The 26,197-nt window shown below is 38.2% G+C and overlaps 1 protein-coding gene across 3 annotated transcripts in view; it reads right to left on the reverse strand.

Annotated features, from left to right (window-relative positions):
* AUTS2 (activator of transcription and developmental regulator AUTS2) overlaps nucleotides 1-26,197 on the reverse strand; it is a 1,116,331-nt gene that overhangs the window by 513,126 nt on the left and 577,008 nt on the right. The window lies entirely within an intron of this gene.

Genomic DNA, 26,197 nt, shown 5'->3' on the forward strand with positions numbered 1-26,197 from the left:
TGGTAACAGATTTTCTTTAAGTGATCTGTATTTGCCATTGACCTTTTATTATCACTGGTTAAAACTTTTTGATATTTTTGACAAACTTCCCAAAGATCAAGTTCTAAGTGAGGTTCATTTGACCTCTGGCTAACTTTGGGGTTTTCCAGAGGGTCCCTGGAACACATCAAATTATTTGTTTTCTCTCCATCTCAGAGAGAGGAATACTAAACTAATTGGGCTTATTTGGTGTGTTGAATTGTGTGGGAAGTGTTGTCAAATGAGTGGTGATAAAACTTCTTAGATGGTATCATGTGGGTAAATTTTATTAATATAAATATTCTAGAAATTATATGGAACTCCTAAAATTCTGGTATGTCCTGGTAAATGATATCAGTCATAATTTTGGTAATTATCTTAAATTGTTTGTCACAGCCGTAATCAAGTTTCTGTTCAATTGTATTGTAATCCCAGTTGGTTGATGCCAAAGCAAAAAGGCATCCTTTTAATGGTTAGATGACCAATTGCTATCTATAGTTTTACAGTGGCTTTTGAATGACTCTATAGCTATTTTGTGAAGAACCAGGGAAGAATGATGAAATACTTTATGTGCAAGCATTTGTACCATTATCAGGGAAAATAAGACAAGGAAGGGAATTACAGTGAGGACATGTTGCTTCAAACCTTAACTCCTCTAGCTGAGCTGGCTGTCCCAGCCACTCTGGCCGTTACGTCAATATATCCACCCCTTCTACCACCTTCCATTCCTATCCAGCCCCAGTTCCTGACACTAGGTTTCAGGACTTCCCCTCCTTATGGGGATCAATAAGAAAATCCTGTGTTAGTTTCGGGCACAGGGACTTGGTCTGGCATCATCATCTAAGACCTGACAGGGCACCCAATTTGAACCAGGAGCCACTTCCGGGACAGGGCAATTTCCCTTTCTATTATCTTGTAGGGGGGGCCTAAATGCAAACAACCAGCCAGCGGGGTTTCTCAGACTTCTTTAATTGGAAAGATCTCAACCCTCCTTAGAGGGAGGATCCTCTATACCTGCTGCCCACTTGGCAGCACCCACAGCTGAACCAAATTGGGACCCCAGTGAGGAAAGAAGGCCCTTATTAGAGCACTACTTATTAGTGCGTCTTGGCAGGGCTTTGAAAGGGGAAACCAAAGCAAAAGAGTTTTGTTAATTTATCTATTTTATTTTTGGCTGCATTGGGTCTTTGTTGCTGTGCGTGGGCTTTCTCTAGTTGCGGTGAGTGGGGGTTACTCTTCATTGCAGTGTGCGGGCTTCTCACTGCGGTGGCTTGTTGCAGAGCACAGGCTCTAGGCACGTGGGCTTCAGTAGTTGCAGCACGTGGGCTCAGTAGTTGTGGCTCATGGGCTTAGTTGCTCTGTGGCATGTGAGATCTTCCCGGACCAGGGCTTGAACCCGTGTCCCCTGCACTGGCAGGCGGATTCATAACCACTGCACCACCAGGGAAGTCCAGAGTTTTGAACACAGTTCAAGAAATTCAGCAGAGCAAATAAAGTCCTCTCTGAATTATTGGAAAAGATTTATCAGGCCTACAGATGTCATACTAATGCAGATCCTGAGGCCCCTGAAAATATTAGCATGGTAAATTTGACCTTTTTGGGGCAAAGTGCCTCAGATATCAGGAGAAAATTGCAAAAATTAGATGGTACAGTTGGAATGAACCCTTCTCAATTGGTAGATGTTGCTTTTAAAGTACTCAACAGGGAACAACAGAAGAAAGAAGATACAAAATGAAACACCACTTTTTTGGCAGTGGCACTGGATTCCTGGAAGGTGAGTTACTCGAAGAGAGGTAAGCCACCACTGGGGAAGGAATAATGTGCTTACTGGAAGGAGGAGGACATTGGAAAACAGATTGCTCTAAGATAAAACAGAAGAAGAACAATAAAAGATGAGAGCCTCTCATGGTAAGAAAGAGAGGAACACCCTGAATGAAGAGGCCCAGTGGCTCTCCTGGACTTGAGGCACCCAATTCCCCATAGGAACCCCAGGTAAAATTGACAGTGGGGAATGAGCTGATTAACTTTCTGATAGACCTCACCCTGAAGGTTTTCACCAGAATAGCTTGACATCAGAGTCCCACCAGAACACACTTTAAGCCTACAGATGGCACTCGTGAAAACCCCAGGAGACAGAGCTCTTTCCCCCAATGTCTTAAAAATTAACCCAAAGACTGCTGTCAGACCTCCCCAGGTGGGGACTCAACACAGAGGAAGCTGCCCCATCGAGGACTGAAAAATGACTTTACTCAAATGCCTCGAACTGCAAGAAACTTCAGATAACCTGCTAGTGTTTGTGTGGACACTTTTTCAGGATGGGTGAAAGCATATCCTATGGACAGAAAATCTCTGACGTGGTTAAAGCTTTCCTTAGGGAAATTACCCCGATTCGGATTAAGGCATTAAAACTACATTCATCCTGGAGACCACAATCAACAGGAAAAACCAAAAAAATGAGTCATACTTTTTTAGAAAGTCACTAAAATATGTCATCTGACTAATTTGGGATAAGGTCTTGCCAGTTGCCCTGCTATGGATCAGTGGCTCCCAGAAGCAGGCTTAAATTAAGCCCCTTTAAAATATTGTATGGCAGGCCATTCCAGGTGTCTGCCCAGGCAGAAGAATCTGTGAATGCTAAAAGACCTAGAAGTTGCCAATTATATTAAAAATTTTGGGCACTATACTATTCATGAGTTTGCCTCCAACAGGTCTGCCTATCCAACTTAAGTAGATGGTAATTCTACTGTATATGGAGAAGGGGCAACCAATTTGTTTAATTTTGTCCAAAAAGCACAGGAATTTAGTATATGGATTGGGCACTGGAACCAAAACCTGAAGTTCAATTATGAATTAGACAACAAATTACTAAGAGGTTTCATTGGGTTCAAGTAGTTGTAGATAAAAAAGGACTGACTAAAGATTCTATGGAACATTCATCACCTCTGTTGAGCAGGAAATAGCCAGAGTGGTCTTTGTTCTTTTCCCACAAGATTGTGGAATGGACACTGACAGTGGGGAATTGTAATAGGGAAGAACCTTTTGTATTCTATTACAAGTTAATCACTAAAGGGATGTTGCCTATAAGTTATACATAATGGCCCATCTCTGGGAACCCTGCCTCACAGGTAATGGGCATTAAGCTAAAATACCTTTGTTAGCTCACAGGAAACATCCTGACCAAGCCCACCTGTGAATGACTGCAGGGAGGAACAAATTAACGCATCCCCTCTGGAGGTTGATGGGAACCAGGAAGTGTTTGACTTTACTCCCTCCCCTTTTAATATAAAAGAAACCTGAATTCTAACTCAGGCAAGATGGTTCTTTAGGGCATGAGTCCACCATCTTCTTGGTTTGCTGGCTTTCCAAATAAAGTAGCTATTCCTTGCCTCAACAACGCGTCTCTCGATTTATTGGACTATCATGTGGCAAGCAGTACAAGCTTGGACTCAGTACCAAAAGAAGCCAGAAACAGAAAAGTACATATTGTAAAATTTCATTCATATGAAGTTTAAGGATAGAAAAAATTAATCTAAGATGATAGAAGTGGTTAACTCTGGGACAGGCATAGAGATTAGGAAGGGAATCTTAAGGGGTGCTGGACATGTTCTATATCTTAATCTGGGTGGTGATGAGAAGGGTGTTTTCATATGTAATAAACTATTGAGCTATATACTTGAGATTAGTGTCTTAGCTCATTTGGGCTATATCAGAAAACATCCTAGAGAAAGTGGCTTATAAATGGCAAAAATACATTGTCCACAGTTCTGGAGTCTGGAAGTCCAAGATCAGGGTGCCACGACGGTTGGTTTGTAGTGAGGGCCCTTTTCCGGGTTGCAGACTCCTAGCTTTTCATTGTCTCTTCACGAGGCAGAAGGGGCCAGGGAGCTCTGTGGGATCACTTTTATAAAAGCATTAATTCTATTCATAAGAGTTCCATCCTCATGACCTACCCACCTCCAAAAGGCCTCACCTCCTAATACCGTCACATTGGGTATTAGAATTCCAATGTATTAATATCCAGGGGGTACAAACATTCAGACAATAACAATTAGTGTAGTTTGTAGTACCTATGTTTTTAAACAACAACAAAACCCCAAGAGAGCAGAACTTCTGGAATGGCTGAGTGATGAATCTGTCAAACCCGCAATACAAAAAGAAACAGTAAAACTGGACAAAATTGTCAAAAACCTTTTAAGGACACTGAAAATTGACCAAAGGAATAGAACAAATTGAGATTTCATTCAAGAAAAGTTACTGAACCTTAATAAGAACAGTGGGAGTCTGTATACTTTAGCTTGGTGCTACTCCCATGCCCAGCCTCTCCCCAGCTCCATGGGGCAGAAGTACTGTCAAGGTGAGCGAGCTGTGAAGATCAAGGCTCTGCTTATTCAGGACCAATTTTATTTGGAGCACAACATGGAAAATTCTATGCCTAGGGTTGTTAAAAACAAAAATGACAAACAAACATGGAAGGACAACATTTGCAGCTAGCCTGAAATCCCATTACTAATTAAAGTAAGCAACAAACAAGCAGGCCAGTCAGGAAAATTAATAGGGAGATGCAGGGAATGAAAGTGGGTCTTGATAACATCCTACTTACGTCTGACAGTATGGAAGGCTGTTCAGATTCACAAAGCTGTGTACACACTCAGGAGAGACTAGAGAAAGCCCTAGCAAGCTACTTATTCCTGTTGAGCATGAGACCTTACAAACACAGAAAGTAAAATTTAAGACAGACTTGTAAATTGGTTGGACTGTGATTCATTCTCCAAACTATGCATGGAATCTTCAGAAAAAGCTGGAAGCCTTTGTGATTTAGTGGCTCAAGTTGCTCAAACCTCAGACCAGTGTTCGGCTAAACACTAAGGTATTTTGACCCATGGGTGATTCCTAGAAAGCTAGACTTAAATACATAAGTGGGAGGGGTTGGGGGGCAGGAAGACAACAAAGCAGAGTCATCAATGGACATACATTATAGAGGAAACATTCTCCACAGAATTAGTCCAGGTAAAAAACTAAAATTAAAAATTAAAAAAAACCCAGAACAACCACCACCTTAGATGTGTGTGAAGGGCAGGGGAATCTGAATACAGACTTGCTATGATGTATTACCTAAAATATACAATTTTTAGCGAAAAATTATGAAACATAGAAAGAAATAAAATTGACCCATACACAAGAAAAAAAGCAGTTAATAGAAATTATCACTAAAGGGGGCCCAGATGCTGGACTCAGCAGATAAGGTCTTCAAAGCAACTATTATAAATGTGCTCAAAGACTTAAAGAAAAAATAAGTACTTGAAAAAAGTATGACATCATGATTCACCAAATAGAGAGTATCAATAAAGAGATAGAAATTACAAAAAGGAACCAAAGCTCATTAGAATAATAGGAAATGTCAACAGACAGTAACTCAAATTCACATGAAGAAATAATGCTGGTAGAGGTAATTATATAGGTAATTATAGGAGACTGTGTCAGTATAGTTTTTGTCTTAACTAATTTAAAAGAACTGTATAAAACAGTAATTATAAAATGATATTGTAGGTCATATAACATAAACACATAATATATATATATAATAATATCAGAAAGGAAGAAGGGAGGTGATGGAGCTGGAGTGGACCAAAGAAATGATACCAGCAATAACTCAAACACACAGGAAGAAATGAAGAGTAATGGAAATAGTAAGCACATAGGTTTTTATATATATAGAATTTTTTCTTCCTTTCAGTTTTAACTTCTTTAAAAAAATATATTGCAGAAGGCAATAATTAAAACACTGTATTGGGTTTACTAGCATTATAGATATAATATATATGATAATAATAGCACAAAGAAGTGTGACATGGGCCTATATTGAAGCAAAGTTTGTACATATTACTAAATTAAGTTAGTGTTAAACTAAAATAGATCATAAGGTATGATGCATTTTTTTTTTAAACTTTTTGTTTTATATTGGAGTATACTTGATCAATAATGTTGTATTAGTTTCAGGTGTACAGCAAAGTGATTCAGTTACACATATGCATGATGATACATATTTTAAATGCTAGGGCAACAACTTGGAAAATTAACTGTATAGTGAAAACAAACAAAAAATTAAAATGATACACTAAAAAACATCTACTTAATACAGCAGATAGTAAAGAATGAACAATGGAAAAAATATCAAAATGGATACATAAATCCAACAATATCCGTGATAACATTAAATATAAATGGATTAAAACCTCAACTAAAAGGAAGAGATTGTTAGACTGGATTTTAAAAAATGCAAGCACATGGTACCTGTGAGAGGCACACTTTAGATTCAAATACAAATACAAACTGAAAGAAAAATGATTAAAAAAGAAATACAAAGCAAGCAATAAACATAAAAGACCTGGAGAGAGTACACCATCAGACAAAATAGAGTTTAAACCAAAATTTTTACTAGATAGAAAGGGGGTCATTTTACAATGATGAGTCAGTCCATCAAGAAGATATAACATTTATATACATATACACATCCAACAACAAAGCCCCAAAATACATGGAGCAAAAAAACTGAACAGAACTGGAGGGAGAAACAGACAACAACTCAGTAATGATAGTTGGGGATTTCAATATTTCACTCCAAATATGGATAGAAGAGCAGACAGAAAAATCAATAAGGATATACTTGTTTTAAATACTATCAACCAAATTGACCTAATTGATAGATATAGAACACTCTACCCAAAAGAGCAGAGTACACATTCTTTTCAACAACTTATGTACATTAACCAGGACACAGCATATGCTAGGACATAAAATAAGTATCAATAAATTTAAAAGGATTTAAATCGCAAAAAGTCTATTTAGTGTTTTTCTAATTAAATTAGAAATCAAAGCAAAAGAAAATTTGGGAAATCCACAGATATTCTGAAACAAATCAACATAATTATAAATATCCCATTAGTCAGAAAAGGGTTCACACAAAAATTTTAAAATATTTTGAACTGAATGAAAATAAAAACACAATATATCAAAATTTATGGGCTTCAGCTAAAGTAGTGTTATAGTTACCTAGGCTAGGAAAAAAAAAAGATCAAACCAATAACAGAGGCTTCCATCTTAAAAAAAACTAGAGAATGAAGATAGAGAGTGGAGTTATGTTCTAATATTGAATTGTGGTGACAGTTACACTGTAAACTTATTAAAACTCATTTAATTATACATTTAACATGGGTAGATTTTATACATTATACTTCAGTAGTGTGGTTTAAAAATAGGTGCATGTAAAAAATGACTAGAAAGAAATAGGCCAAAAAGTGTCATTATGTTAGAATGGCAGGAATATAAGTAATTTTTTCCTATATTCTACTTATTTTTATAATAAAAAGAATCATTATACTCATTACAATTAAAAAGAAGCATTAAGTTATCACTTTTTATACACATTGGAGACTGCATTAAAATGTATTAAAGGGGTCTACAGACAGCCATCTAGTTTAACTTACTACCTGAAGATAAGAATAAAATTAATTCACGAAAAATAAGATTTCTATACAGACTGTTTTTAAATATCCTAATGGGGATAAAAATCCCAGGTAACAACCTGTACCCCAACTCCTTTTAGCTTTACTCATTTAAGAGGCTCCTTTAAGCATCTATTCATTTTAGAAATTTCTTCCTAGTGTCTAATTAATGTCAATCACCTTTGGCACAATTTAAATTCATTTCAACACAATGGATATTGAGATCTGTGTTCACATCCTAGTTCTACCACTTAACAGCATAATGCCACATGTTGGTTCCATCTCTTCATCTGTACAATGGGGGAAAATGATATTGTTGCAAGGACTAAATGACATAATACATAAAACATGCTTAGAATAGTACCCAGTGCATAGTAAGCATTTCCTAAGCCTTATTACGAAGAAATAAAGATGGTAAAATTCCTTTCAAGAAAAGAAACGACGGCAGGGTAATTGAACTAAGTTATCCAAGTCTGTGTTTCTTCATGAAAGAAGTTCAGTTACTTGAAGGGAACTGGAAGCAGAAGATAGGATGTTAAGGAAATAATCTATGACGTATAATTGTTAAAAGGGGTGAAGAAGCCTCTATGGGATTCAGTTCCATGTTGAACAATAGCTTATACTTGTACAAGCAACAGTATAGCTTTTAATAGATGACATAAATGTTCAGCCATGTCATGGATGGATAGACATTAACATGTTCAATTGAATAAACTGGTTGCTTTGCTTTGATTAGTCCTACTTGAGTTAATTAAAATATTTCCATTTCTTCTAGTTTTCATAGCACTCTGTACAGTTTACAGAAGCTGGAGATGGATTTTTAATACTGTTTACCAACTCTAAGGTTTTGATGGACACCTTAATCATACAATACAACTGCAAAATCTACCACTGGGAGCTATACAAGTCTTGAAACAAATTGAAAAAAGAAATTACATGAACACAGCCATTTTATTTTGGCATTAACTTGAGAAAAAGGAGCAGAAAAAGTTTAAAATACAATAATTTTTATCAAATAATTGTTCAAGTATGATAATCTTTCTTAAATTGATATCTTATATGGTAATCAATGTTTTTGATGCTTTGTATGGTTTTTGTTTTGCTACCCCCAAAAATGCTAAGTAGTAAACTCACAACTGCATCTAAACCTTTGTATAAATATTAAAGGATCAGTATCTCTCCAAGCACTTGTAAGCCCTTGTCTCAACTGCCAGCTGCCCTGTAGAATTTCAGTCTTCAACATCTGAAGAACCAGAACGGACTATGAGCTTTTATATGAGAAAGCTCCTAGGACATGGATGGATTCAGTTTTCCTTTGGACTGGATAAACCACTCATGTAGAATGCTAAAGAAGAGATTTGAGCACTGAGCAGAACACTTCTAGATAAATTTTCAGGAAACTTGCAGCCCTGAAATCATGTTAGTTTAGTATTTTGGAGGAGATTTCCTACATTGATTTTTAAAAACTGTTCTGAGGAAAATGAGGAAGAGAGACAAGACTGACAGACTAAGATACTAAAAAAATAAGTGATTGTATTTCTTTCGTTTGCATCTAAACATATTAAATCCAAAAGGAAACAGCGAGTATGGAGATTCCTTAAAAAAATAAAGCTAGAGTTACCATATGATCCTGCAATCCCACTCCTGGGCATATATCCAGAGAAAACCATAATTCGAAAAGATACATGCACCCCAATGTTCACTGCAGCACTATTTACAATAGCCAAGACATGGAAGCAACCTAAATGTCCATCAACAGATGAATGGATAAAGAAGATGTGGTATGTATATATATACACAAACACACACACACACACACACACACACACACACACACAGTGGAATAGTACCCAGCCATAAAAAAGAATGAAATAATGCCATTTGCAGCAACATGGATGGACCTAGAGATTATCATACTAAGTGAAGTAAGTCAGAGAAGACAAATATGATATGATATCACTTATATGTCGAATCTAAAAACATGTTACAAATGAACTCATTTAAAAAACAGACTCACAGGGCTTCCCTGGTGGCGCAGTGGTTGGGAATCCGCCTGCCAGTGCAGGGGGCGCGGGTTCGGGCCCTGGTCCAGGAGGATCCCACATGCTGCAGAGCGGCTGGGCCTGCGTGCCACGGCTGCTGAGCCTGCGTGCCATAACTACTGAGGTTCGCACGCCTGGAGCCCGTGCTCCTCAGCGAGGGAGGCCACTGCAGTGAGAGGCCCGTGCACCGCAACGAGGAGTAGCCCCCGCTCGCCGCAGCTACAGAAAGGCCGCGCGCAGCGGAGAGTACCCAACGCAGCCAAAAATAAATAAATAAATAATTTAAAAAAAACAAAACAAAACAAAACAAACAAAAAAAACAGACTCACAGACATAGAAAACAAATTTATGGTTATCAAAGGGAAAAGGTGGGGGAGAGGGATACATTAGGAGTTTGGGATTAACATATACACACTACTATATATAAAATACATAAACAACAAGGACCTACTGTATAGCACAGGGAACTATACTCAGTATTTTGCAATAACCTATATGGGAAAAGAATCTGAAAAAGAATATATATATCACTTTGCTGTACACCTGAAACTAACACAACATTATAAATCAACTATATTTCAATAAAAAAAAAATAAATTTTAAAAATGTGAGATACTGAAAAGAAAAACAAAAGGAAACACTGCTTTTTCCTTTTAAAAAATTCAATACAATGTTACTCTGGTACTTTGTTAAGTGCTAGGCAAAATTTATTTTAAAAGGAGGGGAACACTGGCATTTTTCACAGAACTAGAACAAAAAATTTCACAATTTGTATGGAAACACAAAAGACCCCGAATAGCCAAAGCAATCTTGAGAAAGAAAAACGGAGCTGGAGGGGCTTCCCTGGTGGCGCAGTGGTTGAGAATCTGCCTGCTAATGCAGGTGACACGGGTTCGAGCCCTGGTCTGGGAAGATCCCACATGCCGCGGAGCAACTAGGCCCGTGAGCCACAGCTACTGAGCCTGCACGTCTGGAGCCTGTGCTCTGCAACAAGAGAAGCCGCGATAGTGAGAGGCCCGCGCACTGAGATGAAGAGTGGCCCCCACTTGCCACAACTAGAGAAAGCCCTCACACAGAAACGAAGACCCAATACAGCCATAAATAAATAAATAAATAAATAAATAAATAAATAAATAAATTTTTTAAAAAATAAATAAATAAAGAGGAGAGAACAAAGCTCTTTTCAAAAAAAAAAAAAAAGCTGGAGGAATCAGGCTCCCTGACTTCAGATTATACTACAAAGCTACAGTAATCAAGACAGTATGGTACTGGCACAAAAACAGCAATATAGATCAATGGAACAGGATAGAAAGCCCAGCGATAAACCCATGCACGTATGGTCACCTTATTTTTGATAAAGGAGGCAAGAATATACAATGGAGAAAAGACAGCCTCTTCAATAAGTTGTGCTGGGAAAACTGGACAGCTACATGTAAAAAAATGAAGGTAGAACACTCCCTAACACCATACACAAAAATAAACTCAAAATGGATTAAAAACCTAAATGTAAGGCCAGACACTATAAAACTCTTAGAGGAAAACATAGGCAGAACACTCTGTGACATAAATCACAGCAAAATCCTTTTTGACCCACCTCCTAGAGAAATGGAAATAAAAACAAAAATGAGACCTAATGAAACTTCAAAGCTTTTGCACAGCAAAGGAAACCATAAACAAGACGAAAAGACAACCCTCAGAATGGGAGAAAATATTTGCAAATGAAGCAACTGACAAAGGATTAATCTCCAAAATTTATAAGCAGCTCATGCAGCTCAATATCAAAAAAACAAACAACCCAATCCAAAAATGGGCAGAAGACCTAAATAGATATTTCTTCAAAGAAGATATACAGATGGCCAACAAACACATGAAAGGATGCTCAACATCACTAATCATTAGAGAAATGCAAATCAAAACTACAATGAGGTATCACCTCACACCGGTCAGAATGGCCATCCTCAAAAAATCTACAAACAATAAATGCTGGAGAGGGTGTGGAGAAAAGGCAAACCTCTTGCACTGTTGGTGGGAATGTAAATTGATACAGCCACTATGGAGAACAGTATGGAGGTTCCTTAAAAAACTAAAAATAGAACTACCATACGACCCAGCAATCCCACTACTGGGCATATACCCTGAGAAAACCATAATTCAAAAAGAGTCATGTACCACAATGTTCACTGCAGCTCTATTTACAATAGCCAAGACATGGAAGCAACCTAAGTGTCCATCGACAGATGAATGGATAAAGAAGACGTGGCACATATATACAATGGAATATTACTCAGCCATAAAAAGAAGCAAGTCTGTCATACAGAGTGGAGTAAGTCCGAAAGAGAAAAAGAAATACCGTATGCTAACACATATATATGGAATCTAAAAAAAAAAAAAAATGGTTATGAAGAACTTAGGGGCAGAACGGGAATAAAGATGCAGACCTACTAGAGAATGGACTTGAGGGCACGGGGAAGGGGAAGGGTAAGCTGGGACAAAGTGAGAGAGTGGCATGGACATATATACACTACCAAACATAAAATCAATAGCTACTGGGAAGCAGCCGCATAGCACAGGGAGATCAGCTAAGTGCTTTGTGTCCACCTAGAGGGGTGGGATAGGAAGGGTGGGAGGGAGACGCAAGAGGGAGGAGATATGGGATATATGTATACATATAGCTGATTTACTTTGTTATAAAGCAGAAACTAACACACCATTGTAAGGCAATTATACTCCAATAAAGATGTTAAAAAAAAAAAAGAAAAAGACAAAATAAAAAATTTAAAAAAATAAAAGAAGGGGAAATTCTCTCTTAAATTCAAGACTTAATACAGAAGTGGTTTATCAGGGGAAGCTTTAAGTCCTTAAATAAGCTTCTTAAAACAAATAAGTAGAAATGCAGACTTCCAGTTAACAGTGAAGACCAAGTCTTTGTAAAAGCCAAAATACAAGGAATGTAAACGGCTTCTCGAATGACATTAAATGTTGCATACCTTTTTTCCACGTGTCACAAATGCCAATGGAGTTCAATGTTAAATAAGGATGATATATTAACCATGAAAACCAATGATAATGAAAATTTCCAAAAAAAATAAATATTACCATAAAGCACAGCAAAGAACATTCAAACACTTTATAAACTGGTTTGAGGGACTTCCCTGGTGGCCCAGTGGTAAAGAATCCACCTTCCAATGCAGGGGATGTGGGTTTGATCCCTGGTCGGGGAACTAAGATCCCACATGCCGTGGGGCAACTAAGCCTGCACGCCACAACTACTGAGTTCACGTGCCTGAACGAAAGAGCTCACGTGCTGCAAACTACAGAGCCCACACGCTCTGGAGCCCGCCCACCACAACTACAAAGACCATGTGCTCTGGAGCCCACGCACCACAACTAGAGAGAGAAAACCCACACGCCACAACTAGAGAGAAGCCAGTGCGCCACAACGAAGACCCGACACAGCCAAAAAAATAAAGAAAATAAAGAAATAAAATAAAATAAAATAAATAAACTGGTTTGAAGATAGATAAATGAGCATATTCCCACTCTCAACAATAAAAGCCAGTTCTCTCGATGTATATTGTACTTGGTTTTCTCTAAACATTTGGGGCTTTTAAAAGCACAATCTTGAATTGCAAAACTCATGGAGTAATTTCCCAACATTGCAGTGCAATTAAGTGGCTTAATGATTTGAAGCTCATAAAGTTTCTTGAGATCCTTAAATTTAACTCTACCAGTGATTGCCTTCTGCTAAAGAAGGCAGTTTCATGCTTTTAGTCTATGCTGTACTACAGGAAAAATCACATTCTAATCATAAATGTTAAATGTAGTCCTTGAATTCTCTAGTGCTCTCCCTCCTTTACAATAGAAAAACCAATTTTGCATGTTCCTATTGAATGTCTCCACTAATACATTCTACCTACTTCTTAAAAAAATCCCACAAAACTCTTAAGAGAGCAGCTCCACAATCTTTCATCTCTCAAACACTCATTCCTACCTTTGCTACCCCCACGCCCCAACTGATGTTTGAATTGGCAACAAAGTTTGAAATAACATGATTTAGCTACTTTAATCCCCTGCCTCCATTTCCTCTTTTGCAAAATAAGATCATAGCTATCACAAAAACTAATTAAATAATATGAGATATGTAAAATGTTGGACATAATAGACATTTAAGAAACGTTCATGTGAAAAAATTAATCCACAGGTCATTTAATTTTACAATAATTAAAGATAATATATATGAAATTGAAAAAAGCTGTTGTTTTTGTTAATAGAACATTAGACAGTTTCCCCTCAGAGTATATTTTACTCTTGGGGAACTAACTGCATTTAGATCCTTCTGCTTCAAAGAATACTACAACCAAGCAGATAACGACAAAATATGTGATGACAAAAGGCCCACATGAAATGACAGGTTCTGTATGATTCCATTTATATGAAATTCTGGAATAGAATAGAATCTATGCTGGAAAAAATCAGAACAGTTGTTCCTTTAGGGGTGGGCTGGGGGCAAGGATTGACTGGGAGGGAAATTTCTGGGGTAATGGAAACATATATCATGATAGGGATTTAGATTACATAGGGATAAGCCTTGTAAAATCTGAGAGAATGTGTATTTAATGCTGGTACTCTTTCTTGTATGTAAATTTTACACCAAAAGAAAAATACTATCAGCCAATATAAATTCTGATTATGATATGCATGCTTAAGTATTTATGAGAAAATATCCTGATATCAGAAATTTACTTTGGAATAAACCAAAAATAAAACACATGGATACAAATGTGATAAAACAAGTGCAGCAAAATGTTAATGGCAAAATTCAGGTGGTGAGTATTTGGTATTAAATATAAAGTTCTGTAAAACTCTGCTATATTGTTTAAATTTTTCATGAGATGAAATGAAGGAATGAATGAGCGGAAAAAATGATAGGAGTAACAGACTTATGACTGAGGTTTTCATCATCTCCAGCCACCCCCAACCAAAGGAAGTCATTATGCCCCTGATAGCTTTCTACAGGTTTGGCTGAAATCCCATCATTTCAGTACATCCTTAACTAACCTTGTCAGTCTTATCAGAGTATCTCTTTCAGCTGAAGTGACCATCTTCTTCCAAACTTGTAAAGCAATGGTGGCTTTTGTCACAGAGTGATATTTACCGTGTAACACCTAATAACTGTGTCTCAGTCCTGTCTGCATGTCCTTCCCAGCTCAACTGTAAGCTTCTTCAGGGCAGAGACTTTGCTCTCTTTATTTCTGAATATCCCTCAGTACCTAGCACTCTGCCTGGCACAAAGCAGATACTAAAGAATAACTATTGACTCTGCCTGGCATGCAGCAGGCACAAGAGTAAGGGCTGGAAACTACAGCTTATAAGCCAGATCCAACCCATTGCCAGTCTCTGTGCAGCCCATGAACTAAATGGTTGAAAAAAACCCAAAAGAATGATATTTTATGACAAATGAAAATTACAGCAAATTCAAATTTTTGTGTCCATAATAAAGTTTTATTGGAACACTGTCACTTTCATTCATATGTTGCCTGTGACTGTGTTGCACTACAACATCAGAGTTCAGTAGTTGTGACAAAGTCTGTATGGCCCACAAAGCCAAAAATATTTGCTATCGGTGCCTTTGCAGAAAATGTTTGCCAACCCCTGCACTAGAGAAATTATTGATTGTTTGTCTTAGAAATATACTTAAGGAAGTGGTTGCTATTTTGAGGCACAACTGGTCTTGAAAAAGAAAAAAAAGTTACCCAGTTCATCTTTCTTAATTCCCCTTCAAATCCCAAAACAAATGTTACATACAAGTGCTATCCCATGGTGGCAGGAAGGCTTTTACTCAATCATATTTATAAAACTTTTTTTTTAGTGTGGTTATCTCTTAAAGGAGAACTTTTCCACATCATATATCTCACTTTTATTGGAGAATGCATTGAGCGACAGTTTTGTGGATTACACAGCATGTTGTTCTGGCTAATTAGCTTACCAGCAATTAAAAATAAAATCATGGCAGAGGGCCACTTGTCAATTTCACCTTGTCACAAATGTGCTTGATGCTCATTGTGTCTTAAATAAAAATGTATCGCTAGCAAGGAGAGAGAGGTTTTCCATTGGATTTTATTCCATCATTTGGTGTAATTATTCCTGACAATTTGCCCATCAAATTTTCACCCAGAAGGAGAAAAATACTACTTTGTGTTCTCATGATCACAAGTCTAACTGAGCGGAAAACAAATCTGTTTTAAATACGAGAAAAAGAGACAAGCTACTGTTTTACTCTGTTAAAAATAATATCATATGAAGAACAAAATGACAAGAAAATATGGCAGCAAATAGTACTCTAAATCTTAGCACTATTTTTTTTTCTTGACTCTCAAGACTTTTTCCACAAAAAGTCAAGATGATTTTATGTGACAGTGATAAATTGCAGGTACACACTGTTTTCCCGTTTTGGGAAAAGAGTAGAGTCTGGGCGACGTCAGCCGGCTATCAGAGGGTTTTAGCAGAAGTGTGGGGCAGAGGCACAACCCGCCCACCACCACCCATCTACTGAGAATGAAGAAAGTATGGGTCGTGTTGCAATTTCAGCTGACAAGAAGCATTACCGTTATCGCACACTGTGTGAATTAGGTAATGATTTAATTAGTACCAGTCTGAATGGTCATATAATGTTGTAATTAGAAGGCTGAAACACAAATAATTGACAGAGGTGGGGCTGGAGCTTGGTGGAAAATTAACACAAGGAATGGAACACAGGAAGTGGAAACGTGCGCCTCGGTGGCCAATCACAGACCTTGAGGGCAGGGACCACAGCTTACTCTAGTGTGCACACTTCAGCCATCTTACTGTGGCTCCAGCAAATTAGGCATTTTTTTTTTTCTTTTTATTGCATTACAGGGAAGTCAGGAGTACTGGGCTCTAAATCTTTCCTTTCTCCTTTAGCCAAAGGTTAGGCAAATTATTCTACTTTTCCACAGTTCACCTTATTTCTAAGGTGGAAGAAAAAGTAAAATGCCACCTGCTTCAAAGCATTAAGTTAGGAATGATGTGGTTCTCAACAATGAACTGCCTCATGGCCACGTTTGGTGGATGAATATAGAGAGGAGCTGGGAGATGGTCTATGAGACTGGATCACAAGAGCCAACAAATTAGCTGCTCTGTAACTTAACTAGCAGTTGCCTTGTTTTCTTGTAGACACGAGATCATGGAGTAATGTATGCATCTGCAGGCCTACAGACCATCTTGCTGTTTCTTTCTAGTCTCTCATTTTTCTCTGGGTTTAACCCTTTAAAGCACAAAGTTTGCTTCAACCCATCTATATATGTTAGGGTTCAGGTCAGAAAACACAGACCACTTGAGAAATTTTAGGCAGGAAGGGGTTTAATACAGAGAATCAGTTACTTAACAAAAATCACTGGGTAGGGCTGAAGGATGGCCTTTCCTCTACCACAAACAGGAAGCCTAAGTTTAGGAATACACTGGCAAAGCTGCAATTCAGGATGGAGAAGTCACAGAACAATTGCCTTTAACAACCAGTAATTGAGCCCTGAAACACCGGTGCAGAAGAATCATACTTTTCCATAACCTGTCTTTGCACACAAAAACAGCTAAAGCCAAAGAGGAGTGGCCTCTACCTCATTTCTACCTTCCAAACCTCGAGCAAGTATGGTTAATTCACACTCAGAATCCTAGCTGCAAGGGGACCTAGGAAATAAAGTTTATAGTTTTCTAGTCTCGACAGCTAAGAAAGGACAACTAGACTGGGTAGGAATGAAGAATGGGGTGCCACTCAAGACTACCACACTATAACTGCCTGTCAAACTTCTCAGTTAATTTTCCCTCTTTTCTCTTCAGCTGCTTCCAACTAACTGGGCTCTACATGTGTATCTCAAATTTCTCCCACCTAGTTGGTCTGAGCCACATTCTTTTTCTCCCGACACCCAATTTGAGAGTAACTGCATATTCATGGAAGGTCCTATGTTATGTGAGCACCAGTGACAGGAATGATGGGAACATCTGTGAATGCTGACAAGACAGGACCAAAGATAGAAGACAGCAAACCAATATTCTAGACCAACCTCTTTTCTCTGTGGTTTCATTCTAGAATGCGGAGATAACATTTTTCCTTGCTAATAAAAGTTGGAGATTGACAAGTAAAACTTTGGAATAATTAGTCCAAATAGCGGTAGTGGCCAGAAAAAGAAACACCCCCCCCAAAACAAAAGCTTATCAAATATAAAAGATGCTCAAAGATATGTAAGACACATAGCTAAAAAGTAGTATCAACACCATGAAAAACAATTTTTTAAATACAGTGAACTGCATCTTAAAGAGCAAGGAGGATAAGAAAAGAAGCAAGGGGAGTATCAAGACTAGTAGAGGATACGGTAGACTGTGCCAATAAAGAATACAGAGGAAATTTGAAATATTTACAAAAAATCAACGCTAGGTTCCCTTCTTCAGATACACACCTTGTCCCACAAGCCTGTGTGTGAAACGCAGGTCCTGGATGAATTTGAGGTACACAGTTACCTCTGCACTTCAGAGCTTTCCCCCAGCACCTGGGGCTCTAACACAGTTCAGAGTCCCAGACCAACAGACTAACCTGGACAAGATAATAAGAATTCATGTTAACTGAAAGGTGCAAGCAGCAAGTGATACACAACCAGGAAGGGTAACAGAGGTGATGCCCAATGGAAAGTGACCATCTAGTCAAACACTATCCTTCTAAAGCTCACTGTGGTTGTCTTAGCGCAGGTTCCCCGACAAGCAGACCCCGAGACAAGTGTTAAGACGTTTATTTGGGAGGGAACGTGAACAGCAGCAGGCGAGTGGAGAAGTGAGACGAGGATAGAAGTTGGGGAAGAGAGGATGTATAATGAAGCCAACCACCACCGCGGGCAGCTAGAAGTTAATGCCACTGGGGAGACTGTAGAAGCCAGTGAGGTATGCATACCTCAGAGTTATCCCACTTAAGGGGCAAGGGAGCTGGGGCGTTTATACAGCAACTCTCATTAGGCACTGACAGAGGGTTGTTCAGGTAGGAGTTAATTCCCTTGTACTTCCTGCCCAGAATTCAATGACTTGAGAAAACCTCACAGATGAATAAATACAGGGCTGGCACGTGGAAACAGGGCCACTGGCACTAAAGCGGAAGAACAAGGGGGTTGTGGGTGGGGCAGCAGAAACATTAGCTCCGGTTGAATTACTTAAAATCAAACCAAGCAGACGCTAACCAAGTAGTAGGGTTGAGCCTTCAAGCCAGTCTTACACCCTTCAGGATCCACATTTCTTCCCAACATTCTATCCAGCTTAAACATAAGATGCAATCTGCATATACTAGAAATTTGGGACTGGAAGGAGAATACCCAGTTTGAGGTATGGGAAGGACTGAACAGTTGCAATAAGGTAGGAATGGAGCCATTAAAATGCTACAGAGTAGAAAAATTCACAGAGATAAAACACAGCTCTAACATTCAGGGACAGAAGTGCTAAAGAACTGGGCTAGGATGTAAGGATTCTGATTCTGAAATTACTTATTTTTCAATCTGACAAACTCTCTATGGGTCACCTTGGGAGCTGTTATGCTTAGTTCTCAGCAGATACAATCAAAAGACAGAAAAAGAAAGTCTATGATTTAAGTCAAATTCTTTTGTTCAACTGCAACAGAATATATTCTGTATAAAAAGATTCTAAGGCCACTACCACATTTTATGAGCTTCTGATTTCTGACCTTGATGCTCAGATAACAATAATGAGATAGGTACAAAAACAATTTTATCACCTTCTATATGAAAAATTACTACCATTTGTACAACTGCTCAAGCCAGAAACCGAGGTGTCATCCTTTTTTTTTTTTTCTTCATCCTCTTTATTGGAGTATAATTGCTTTACAATGTTGTGTTAGTTTCTGCTGTATAACAAAGTGAATCAGCCATATGCATACATGTATCCCCATATCCTCTCCCTCTTGAGCCTCCCTCCCACCCTCCCTATCCCGCCCCTCTAGGTCATCACAAAGCACCAAGCTGATCTCCTTGCGCTATGCGGCAGCTTCCCACTAGCCATCCATTTTACATTTGGTAGTGTATATATGTCAATGCTACTCTCTCACTTTGTCTCAGCTTACCCTTTCCCCCCGTGTCCTCAAGTCCGTTCTCTACGTCTGCGTCTTTATTCCTGCCCTGCCACTAGGTTCATCAGTATTGTTTTTTAAGATTCCATATATGTGCGTTAGCATCCGGTATTTGTTTTTCTCTTTCTGACTTACTTCACTTTGTATGACAGACTCTAGATCCATCCACGAGGTGTCATCCTTGATGCTTCCCTTTTTCTCAAGTTCAATCGATCACAAGTCCTATGTCACCCATAAAGAACTCTGAAATTAATCCACTTCTCACTAACTCCACTGCCACCACCACTGTCCACCAGGTTATCACCATCTCTCACCTGTTCTGCAAATCCTAACGTGTCTCTCCAGCCATTCTGCCAAACATTTTCCAAATCACACAGAGAGATGTTTTTCCAAATACAAACAATTGTGTTTGAGTCAGTCCCTGCCTAAAATTCTGCACTTCTCACTGCCTTTAGAATAAAATCTGACATTCACTTTTGGTGTTTTATTGCCCTGCTAACATCATGGTTCTCTGCTCCTTGCCTTCTCCAGGACTCAAAACAAGTCATCTTCTCCATAGCCACAGGGACTTTCTATACGATGTTCCTCCATGCCCTTCTCTTTACCTAGCTAAATCCCAGCGATGCTTCACATCTCAGCTTAAGTAATATTGCCTTGGGAGGGAGCTTTCCAAACCCCTAGACAAGGTGGGATATCACGGTTATGCTCTTTCAGACACCCCTGAATCTCTCACATAACTCTGCCTTTGTGTAGCTAGTATTTGTAAAATGACTGTCTTCCCAGTCTAGAATGTCATCTCCATAGGGGAAGAGATCATATTGGTTTTGGTTGTCATCAGATCACCAGTGCCTCCCATCGTACCTATCACACACCACATGTCTAATAAATTTAGCTGACTCACTGGCCAATATCTAGAAGACTGTGACCAAGGGTACCTCCTTTAGCTAATGACAGATGATGGCAAAGAACTGAAGTTACTACATGAGAACTTCCTGTTAAATGTGCAAGCAGAAACTTTTCTAACTAAAAGGGTTCAAATGATAAGCAGGAGCAAATTGAAAGTAAATGGATTCTGAGAACTTGGACAGCTATACCAACAACACTATCTATCATTTAGAGGTGATCCACAAAATTTGGAGTTAGTAGCCTTGGAAACTTTTGGATATCACCTAAAAAGCTAAAATAATTTGTATCTTTAGAGTTCAGACTATGATTTAAATGATAATCTAAATGGAAGTAATTTGAATACCACATTAGACCTTTCTCAAAAACTATCATGTAGCTGAATTCTAGAAAACCATTACTGCTTATATACATTAAGCCAAAGGGACAGATCCAAGGTATCAGAGTGACCATTCCAGAAACCTTCTACAGAACTGTGTCTGGGAAAACCATGAATTTTCACAAAGGTACTAGTGACATGCTACACATAATTTTTACACATTAGCTGACTGCTGGCTGTCGGGGAGTATGTATTATTCAAACAGGGTGCACATTCAGTAATGGAAAGGGTGAGGGGAGATGCTGCCTTTAATTTTAATGTGCCTGACATACTGGAAAAAATTATTGGCATCTGTATGTGTATGACTGAGTGTTTTGTGGAACATGTGTTGTATGCAACACTGTTTATTATCACTAAATGAAGCCAAAAGCTAAGTTGAAAATGAATGCTAAATTAAAAATTATATAAAATGGAGTGAAATGATTTAATTAACAGATTATAAGTGAAATGTTGCAGTGCAAGAATGAGCTTGGGAGAAAAGAGAAGGAAAAAAATGTGCAAGGGTGGAAACCTGTCTTTTCCTTTTATTTCCTCAGAGGTACTAATCCAGTCACATGATGTTTGCCAGTTTTTAACCATGGCCTCTGAGACAGTCAATAAACTTGCTTAATTAAGTCACTAGTTTGGAGCACAGAGTTCGAAACAAATTGCCTTCAGTTTTAAAGTAAAAGAGAAGAAAAAAATAATTTTTTTAAATAAAGTAAAAGAGAAAAAATAACAGAATTCAATATACTACCTGAACAATGTAGCTCACTATTTTAAAGACCCTAGAAGTATAATTAGGTCCAATCCTCCTCTGTGGGCATTCCACAAACCTAACTGGAAGTACAACAGTTGCCTCTCTGGAATGAAATAACATAAATATTTATTCACCACCAAGTGTCAAAACTACACCAGGTACATTGACTCCTGCCATTTCAATTTTCTCTTACAATAATATTGTCTATATGTATTACCATTATGATGACTCCCTCACTTTGAGGAGGTGACATTATTTGCTAAGGCAATCCTAGAAGGACAAGTCACAGAGCCAGAATTCAAACTCAGATATGTTGACTCTAAAGCCCGTGCTATTTCCTTTTACCATGTTGCCTCTTCCAAGGAGCCTTTAAAATAGAAGCTGTGAGTACCCAAAGAACACTGTTTCCCATTTTAAGGGATATCCCCTACAAACTCATTTACTCCAGTGTAAAGTATCTATCCCTAAATAAGGCAACAAATTATTCTCCTAAAGAAGAAAATATGATTTTCATACATTAGTATTGTTCAAAGGTGAAGTGCATTTAAAATAGTCAACTTTTTGTACCAGTTTCTCATCAATCCAGTTGTATTTTGTATGATTATATCTGCTTACTTTTACAATGGATGATCCTATGAAAAGTCCCAAGTTTGAGACATTTAGTTACACAACTGAAATTAAGAAAGAGAAAAAAGGGAAAGGAAATATATAAAATCACTGAGTTACAAAGAACAAAAATGACTTGAAGACACTTTCTATTCAGTGTGCCTAACTGGACTTTTTGTGTGATGCAGTGTTGCAAGATCCAACCTACATTTTTCCCTGAGAGGGGAGAAGAGAGGAAGCAAATCAATATTCTCTTTTCAAAGTACATAACTGACCCAGAGATTTTTATGCCAAAATTGTGTTGCTTTTGCCCATCAAAAAAGGAACTAAGAATTTTTGCAACACAAAACATACCCTGGAGTTTTCCAATTTTTTTGGAATTTAATTTGAGTGAAGAGAAACAAATCCAAGTGTTCCACATTGCCATATGTTGTCTGAGCTAGGTAATACGGAAGTATGCAAATCAATTCAGGAGCTCGGTCCCAGGCTCCCTACTAACTGAGCAGAGGGAAAAGGAAAAAAATTCTGACAGAGGGATGAGTTTCATCTATGAACTGCTGAAACTGCTAAGCAGATGCCGGGAGTTCAGACAGCCAGACAACCGACTTCTCTCCCCATACTGGGGGAGAAGCGCAACACAGCAACTAGAGAAAACAACAGAAGAGTTCAAGCAGGTGAAATATGACGATAAGTTTGGTCTTCAAATTTAGCATCCTTTCATTCCCTTTTGTCAACACTCAGCAGTGCTTAGGGCCTGGCACCACAAAGCTAGCCTTAGGAAAGAAGGTCTTTCCACTTTCATTGAAAGGCTAGGAATATGCAATGTTTGAAGCCTTTATCTCATAGGTCTGAGTTGTTACTGATACTCTGTTGTTCTCTGAAAAAGTCTATTTGTTCTCTTTATAATGTTCTCAATATGGAGCTCTTCATTTTTCTTAAGAAAGGGGAAGGTTGCAAGAAGGGAAAAAAAGAATAGTAAAAGGAAAGGAAGAAAGGAAAATGAAGGGTTAAAAAGATACACGTTTTACATGTCTGTTTATAATGGGAAATACATAGGATTTTCTCCCTTTAGTAATGCTAAAATGGTCTGGCATGCCTGAGAGTAAATCGATACTAAGCATAGCCCAGGTGAGACTGCCATCTTACATGAAGCACTGACTGTAAAATAGATACAAAAGACACATGATACTCTCTGAGGTCCCCAGCAGCCATAATATCCATCCTTGGCAGTTCATTTGACATTGACTTTCCCTGCTTCCGGATCTTTTTTCTTTCTTACCCCTCCTCCCAATGTCTCCTCCCCTCGCTCTCTCCATACAGCAATGCTCCAGCTGAGACTTGCCAAGGAGGTAAGGAAGAGAAAAAAAACCTCTCAAGAAGGATTTAGCTTGGGAATAAATCCTGTGTTTTCCAGGAAGTGATGTGTACAATGCAAAAATATAAGGCTGAGCTTATAAGGACATGAACTTGGTTCTCAAGGAGCCCAACCAGAAGATTCTTAAAATGTTACTGTATGTGTTCAATGGACACTGGGTTTCCTGATTAGATCTTATCATGGTTATTTCAAATGGCTTCTTTCTTCTACTCCTCGCTATCCTTTGCTTCTGCCAGGGCGCACAGACAAAGGAAAAAGACAAAGCACTCTCTCCACCCTGTCTTGGCCCCTTCCGGAAGTATTCTTTAGAGCCATAAATCCACAGAGACTTTTGAATTTAGATAATTTTTATGGTCAATGCTAAAAACCTTTGCTCCTAATAGGAAATGTCATATGGAATCCACTGGGTAGTCATAATTTCCATTTATAAATAGAAAATATAAATAGGGTGCCTTATCTGGATGATTTAATACATGTCTCTGCTTATTACTGTTTTCAAAGTGCCTTTTGCACAAATCTGATTTCAACTGTGCAATAAAGATTCATTATCCTTTTACATAGCAGCCTTTGCATTTCTATGCAGGATCTAATTACGAAAATAGGAACTATTCTATAAACAGATGCTAATCGTGAAGGGAAAATGCTTTCATTTTAGAAAGAAGGTATTGCTAAAACTTTAGTCAGAATAGCGCTGTGTCTGCATGTAGAATAAGGCGTGGGGAGTGAGAAAGATGAGAGGATAGCAGATTGTACTTTATTCTTGACAGAAGCGACATGAATATCACTGGGGTAAAGGTCCCCAGAAAACTACTGTAAAATTGAGGTGAGCGACAGAATGCACATAATTTAATTCCTATACCCCAATTTAATTCTTTGTTCCCATGAATTACTTTTTAAAAAAACCTCTTGTACCCCATTTTCTTGTATTTTCTATTTTCCTACAAAAAGCCCATTTACTTTTATAATCAGGGGTGGGGTTTCCAATAAATACCAGAAAAAAAAAATCCTCCCTTTTGGAGAAAGAGTTAATATCTACTTTGGGGGAATAACTAAAACAAAACAAAACAAAACAAAACAAAACTAAAATAGACTGAAGAGACCATCTGTAACGGACATTTTAGGTAACAAGTTAATTTTTTGTTTTACTAATGGGTTATATTAAAGGAGCAGTATAAAGCCACACTTTCTAATTAATGAATGAACAGTTCTTTGATCACATTTGACCTTTCCACAGCACAGTCATAGCTGATCATCTCATGCACTCTTGTTTATGAAACACTTTCTGCTCTGTTTAAGTGACCTATTCCTAGTCTTACATCCCCAACTTCTTCTCTATCTTCGTCACTGGGTCTTCTTCCTTACCAGGCTTCTGTATATGGGACTATATTCTGAGCCCCCTTTTTATTTACATTCTCTTCCTAAAGGACCCAGAAAGTCCCGAGGCTTTAAAATCTCTTCTATATGCTGATGACTCCCAAATTTGTATCTCTACTCTGGATATCTTCCCAATCTCCTAGACTCTTTAACTGGCCAGTTGACATCTTCCCTTGGCTGTCAATGGGCATTTCTTTTATAACATGTCAAAACAAAGTTATTGATTCCCTGCTTCTCACCCTTCAAATTCATCCTCATACAATCTTTCCCTATATCTATAAATGACATCAGTCATCCAGTTGCTCAAGCTAAAGTCCTGAAAGTTATTCTTTGCATCTCATATCCAATCCACCTAAAGTCCCACCAAATCTGTACCTAAAAGAAAGCCTAAATGTGACCACTTAACATTTCACTGTTACAATCCTGCCTTAAGTCACCACTCTATCTCTCCTGGCCCATGCAAGGTGATCTCCTAGCTTCCACACTTGTGAGCACAACAGAGAGTTTCTCTAGAGTAAAAACCAGTATCACTCTGCAGATTAAAATAGTCCAAGGACTTCCCATTGCAACCAGAATTAAAGCCAGATTTCTACCCATAGCCTTCAAAGGCTCTGCATGAGTCATCCTCTTTTCTCTCTCTCTCCTTGAACACTAAATTGCAGCCACACTCTGTCCCTCAAACACAAGCGTGTTAGTGTCTCAGGGCTTTGTACTTGCTCATTCTTCTGCTTGGAACACCTGTACCCCCTCCCACTGTTCTTCAAAAGGCGTCCCCATCATTCTGCCCTTAACCCAGATCCTCACCACCCATACTCTATCATATTACCCTAGGTTATCTTCTCCATAGCCTCACAAGAATTTGAATTAATCATTTGCTTCCTTCTGTATTTGCTAGCTATCTTTACCCTAGAATGTAAGCCCCCCGAGAACAGTGTTTTCTTGTTGTTTAGCACTATATCCCACCACAAAGGACAATGCCTGGCTCAGAATAGATAACTTAGCAGAAATGCTTTTTAACTGAATGACTTAATTAATTTGCCCATGACAACAGGATGACATGCAATAACTTTAAAATATCTCTAAAAAATCTTTGGAATATGGCAATGCTAAAAAGTAACAAAAAC

Source organism: Eubalaena glacialis, chromosome 13 (assembly GCF_028564815.1).
Source record: "Eubalaena glacialis isolate mEubGla1 chromosome 13, mEubGla1.1.hap2.+ XY, whole genome shotgun sequence".
In the NCBI taxonomy this organism is placed as follows: domain Eukaryota; kingdom Metazoa; phylum Chordata; class Mammalia; order Artiodactyla; family Balaenidae; genus Eubalaena; species Eubalaena glacialis.